Source organism: Pan troglodytes, chromosome 10 (genome assembly GCF_028858775.2).
Source record: "Pan troglodytes isolate AG18354 chromosome 10, NHGRI_mPanTro3-v2.0_pri, whole genome shotgun sequence".
NCBI lineage: Eukaryota > Metazoa > Chordata > Mammalia > Primates > Hominidae > Pan > Pan troglodytes.
Window position 1 is genome coordinate 39,627,636 of NC_072408.2, and position 5,430 is coordinate 39,633,065.

Below are 5,430 nucleotides of genomic sequence, written 5' to 3' on the forward strand. Positions count from 1 at the left end.
CTGATGTGGCCTGGGCTGTGAGCATTACACAGCAAAGGGGTTCAGCATGCTAGCTCCAGTATTTCTCTTCTTATAAAGCCACCAGTAACACTCCCTTGATATTCTGTTAATCCATGAATTAATCATTCTGAAACGCATTTTAATCCATTCATGAAGGCAGACCCCTCATGACCAAATCACCTCTTTTTTTTTTTTTTTTTTTTTTTTTGAGACGGAGTCTTGCTCTGTCACCCAGGTTGGAGTGCAGTGGCACGATCTCGGCTCACTGCAACCTCCGCCTCCCGGGTTCAAGAGATTCTCCTGCTTCAGCCTCCTGAGTAGCTGGGACTACAGGCGCATGCCACCACACCCGGCTAATTTTTGTATTTTTAGTAGAGACAAGGTTTCACCATGTTGGCCAGGATGGTCTCAATCTCCTGACCTCGTGATCCACCTGCCTTGGCCTCCCAAAGTGCTGGGATGACAGGTGTGAGTCACCCCGCCCAGCCGACTCAATCACCTCTTAAAGACAGTATCTTTCTTTTCCATTTTTTTTTTTTTTTTTTGGAGACGGAGTCTCGCTCTGTCACCCAGACTGCAATGCAATGGCGTGATCTCGCCTCACTGCAACCTCCGCCTCCCGGGTTTGAGTGATTCTCCTACATCAGCCTCCCCAGTAGCTGGGATTACAGGCACTGGCCATCATGCCCGGCTAATTTTTTTTGTATTTTTGTAGAGACGGGATTTCACCATGTTGATCAGGCTGGTCTCAAACTCCTGACCTCAGGTGATCCGCCCACCTTGGCCTCCCAAAGTGCTGGGATTACAGGCATAAGACTGTATCTTTCAATACTCCCATATTGGGGATTAAGTTTTAACAGGATTTTTGGAGGGTACGAACATTCAGGCCAGAGCAGTTCTTCTACCCAGAGGTGAAAGGCACCCCTGCCTTTCTCTCCTCTCTGTTTCCTCAGAAGGTACAGAGGAAACTTTTTAAATCTAAGTTTAGGTCTAGGGTAAATCCTTAGGGTGACAAGGATATGGGGCAGCAGAAGCAGAAGCCATGAAGGGAAAAATGTTTGTCGGCGTGGGACAAAGGTGAGAAGGACAAAGTCTGGGCCAGGAAAAGGTAGATAAATATTTGTGAATGTTACATTCTTCACTGTTCTTAGAAGGCATCAGCTTTTTTGGCTGGGGTAAAGACGTCAGGTCTAAAAAGTAGTCATTCAGATTAGGGAAACACTGAAGCAAAGAATGTGTCTTGGGCCAACTCCTGGCTTGTTTTTCTGGAGCAGGTGAGGATCACCTACATCCTTTAAGAGTGAGGGTGAGGTGTGTTCAGGGCAATTGAAATTTCCAAGAGCTAAGACACTTTCTAGCTCTGGCCAGTCTTGGTGTCTTTTTGTCCTGAGCCTTTCTCCACTTCCCAACCTGAGCACTGCTTCCTTCCAGCAGGGCTGCTCTGCTGTCCCCCAGTGGTCCAGGCTGTGCTGCTCCTCTGCTGTGTCTTGCTGCCCCTGGTAGCTGCCTTTCCAAGAAATGCCCAAAGTGGGGCCCTAACCTTCCAGCTGTCTTTTCCAGAGACTGGGCATCCATCTCCCATTTCTGGGAGAGCCAGATTCCTCTCCCAGATCCCAGGACCAGCCAGGATCTCTTACACACAGCCCCCTCCCTAGCCCCTCTGCCTGAGTACCTGTCCAAATTAGCTCTGAGGGTGGCCTTGGAGGAGGTGAGCTGCCCAGCTGAGGCCCATGTTCTGTAGCTTCAGCTCATTAGGATGGGAGGAAAGGATACTACTGAAACCCTCATCCATGAGAGTCAAAAGTTCAAGGAGGAGGAAGTGATTGGCAATACTAATATCATCGTGAGGGATCTGAGGGGAACCCCAGGGGAGCTTATGCGGGTCCAGCACTCCCGTTACCCTTCCTGAGGCATATACCTATAGATATGGGCAGGTGCTCTATGAGACAGCAGTGCTGATGTTTGAATTTACTGAGAAGCTCCCTTCGCCTAAGCTGGTAACAAGCTTCTGCTCAGCGTCACCCAGAAGTGCACGGATGAGTCTTGGGAGCATTTGGAAGAAGTAGGCAAACGGCTGATGAATAACTCCGAAATTAAGAATTTCACAATGGCCAGGCGCAGTGGCTCACACCTGTCATACCAGCACTTTGGGAAGCTGAGGCGGGTGGATCACAAGATCAGGAGTTCAAGACCTGCCTGGCCAACATAGTGAAACCCTGTCTCTACTAAAGATACAAAAATTAGCCAGTGTGGTGGCACGTGCCTGTAGTCCCAGCTACTCAGGAGGCTGAGGCAGGAGAATCACTTGAACCCGGGAGGCGGAGGTTGCAGTGACCGAGATCATGCCACTGCGCTCCAGCCTGGCAACACAGCGAGACCCCATCTTGAAAATAAATAAATAATATCTCGTTAATAATTAAAAAGAAAAAAAAAAAGAACTTCACGAGGCCAGGGCGAGGGTCAGGCCCAGTCAGTGAAGGGATGCGGGGCGCCGTGGTGCTCACACGAAGTGTGGCAGAGGGCACCTGCCTTAGCAGGTATGCAAAGACGCGTTTTCACCCAGGTGTCCTTAGAGATAACTTGGATGAGCCCAGAGTTATCCTCTGGGTGCAAGCAGAGCCCTTTATAGTGGGTGTCTTGCATGTCCCCCTCTCCATCCAAGTTTAGTCTTCACTATCTCAGGAAGATATTCAACTATGTGCGAATCCGGGCCACAGAAGGATCTTCCCCACGCCTCTACTGGTCTACATGGAGGCACATCGCTTGTGGGAAGCTGCAGTTGGCCAAGGACCTGATGTGGCTTTACTTTGAAATATCTGATAGTCTTTCAGTGAAGATACCTGAGGAGTGCCTGGAATGGTCTGAGGTTTTGTCCAACTGCATGTCTGAGGAGGAAGTTGAAAAGCAGAGAAATCAGCTTTCAGTGGACACCCTGCAGTTTCTGCTCTTCTTATACATTCAACAATTGAACAAGGCCTCTACTAAGGACATCTTTGATTGGAGAAGAGTGGCCTAGTCCCAGAAACAGATCTCAGTCTCCTGACCTGACTGAAAAATCTAATTGTCATAATAAGAACTGGAATGATTACAGATATCAAGCTTTTGTCTATGATCATCTGTCTGATCTCCCGAGCTGCTTTTAGATCCAGGACAACTCACTGCATCATTTCGTTCAAACCATAGTAGTCTAGTGTCTCAAGAAGCTTCCTTATTGAAGGTAGAATAAGAAGTGCCAGGAAGATCTATCCACTTCATGAACTTGCACTGTGGTAACCACTGCATGCAGATAGTGGCTTCTCAAAGATCTCTAAGACTTTCTACAAGCTGGAACCCTGGTTGAGGTCCAGTTTGACTGGGAATCCATTTGGTACATCAACTTGCCTCAAGTCTGGAAAGAAATTGGCTTGGGCTCATCAAATTGAAGGGACAACCAAAAGAGCTAAGATTGCTTGTAATTCTTCTTCTTTTTTTTCCTTTTCTTTTCTTTCTTTTTTTTTTTTTTTTTTTTTTTTTTTTTGAGATGGAGTCTCACTCTGTCACCCAGGCTGGAGTGCAATGGCGTGATCTCTGCTCACTGCAGCCTCTGCTTCCTTGGCTCAAGCGATTCTCCTGCCTCAGCCTCTCAAGTAGCTGGGATTACAGGTGCCCACCACCACACCAGGCTAATTTTTACATTTTTAATAGAGACAGGGTTTCACCATGTTGGCCAGGCTGATTTTAAACTCCTGACCTCAAATAATCCACTTGCCTCGGCCTCCCAAAGTGCTGGGATTATAGGCATGAGCCACCACACCTGTCCCAGATTGCTTGTAATTCTAATGTGGCCCCTAGGATACACCACATGATGGTGATGAGCCACATTTATAAGCAGACATTGGCTAAGAGCTCAGATACTCTGGTGGGGACACATGTAAAGATTCATCATTGCAACGAATCTTTTATATATCTACTCTCTCCCTTATGATCTGTGACAATTGAGAAGTGCAGGACTAGCACCTTTGTCTTGGGCCCTGTAGCAACTATTATTTACCTCCACAGTTCTGACAACGTTAAAGTCATTGCTGTTTGCCATCGTTTGTCCATCTCTTCTACGACAGGTTGCGTCTTTCACATTCTGAAGCCTACGTGCCCACTCATTCTCTCTGGGAACAAGATAGTAACTTTTGCCCCTTTTCATACCCATTACCCAATGCTAGGTAATGGACCCAGCATTAATCCTGGTCAAAAGAGAACCATATGGCCAGGACTGGCCTTGCTACAGTGCCTAACTATTGGGATAATCTAATGGTTGTGTGCGGAAAGAACAGCGACACAGGTGTCTTCTGGCTTTTACCACCTTCTGAATTCTATATATTTACTACTCCCTTTGAAATGGAAGAGGGCACAACAGGGATTCCTGGGAGTCTTCCATCTGTATATCAGAAAGCACTGGGTCAAAGAGAACAGAAGGTACAGATCTGGCAGAAAACTGTGAAGGAGGCTCATTTGACATAGGATCAAAGGAAGCAGTTCCAGGTACTGATAGAGAACAAGTTTTTGTTTTTTTTTTTCTTTTGAGACAGAGTCTCGCTCTGTCACCCAGGCTGGAGTGCAGTGGTGTGATCTCAGCTCACTGCAAGCTCTGCCTCCCGGGTTCACACCATTCTCCTGCCTCAGCCTCCCGAGTAGCTGGGACTACAGGCGCCCGCCACCACACCGGCTAATTTTTTTTTTCTTCTGTATTTTTAGTAGAGACAGGGTTTCACCATGTTAGCCAGGATGGTCTCGATCTCCTGACCTCATGATCCACCCACCTTGGCCTCCCAAAGTGCTGGGATTACAGGCATGAGCCACCTCGCCCAGCCAGAACAAGTTTTATGAATGGTTGATTAATACAGGACATCGCCAACAGCTGGACAGCCTTGTACCGCCTGCAGCAGGCTCCAAACAAGCAGCTGGATAAGGATCTTCCATGGAAACACTGGGCCCTGGAAATACAAGGATAGATGGAGGATGCTGCTCATCTTGAAACTAAAGCGGGAAGGTGCTCTTGCTGCTTAAGAGACATTGGGACTTTTTCATCCTGTTTAAGAACTTTATTTGATTTCCATTCCATATTCATTTATTACTGTGTAGGCTGAATTTTAGCTAAACTTCTGACTTTCGTATAAACATATTGTTTATAGAACATCAGAAGACTCATCTTTGTGATGCCCAACTGAAAAAGTTGATGAAGGTAGTAGCATTGTATATATGTTAACACAATTGAGTGTAGATTTGCAACTATACTGTGTATCTTAATTTGTATGATGAAAGAATTTCATTCTTTCTAGAGTTAAATAAGAGTTTTATAGTTCTTTGTAACTACAAGGAAATTGCGACCGGGCACAGTGGCTCATGCCTGTCATTCCAACACTTTGAGAGGCTGAGGCAGGTGGGTCACCTGAGGTC

At 46.7% G+C, this 5,430-nt stretch overlaps 1 pseudogene; it reads left to right on the top strand.

Moving 5' to 3' along the window:
• Window positions 1-2,523: 2,523 nt before the first annotated feature.
• Window positions 2,524-4,985, top strand: LOC104001523 (TBCC domain-containing protein 1-like; annotated as a pseudogene).
• Window positions 4,986-5,430: the final 445 nt, after the last annotated feature.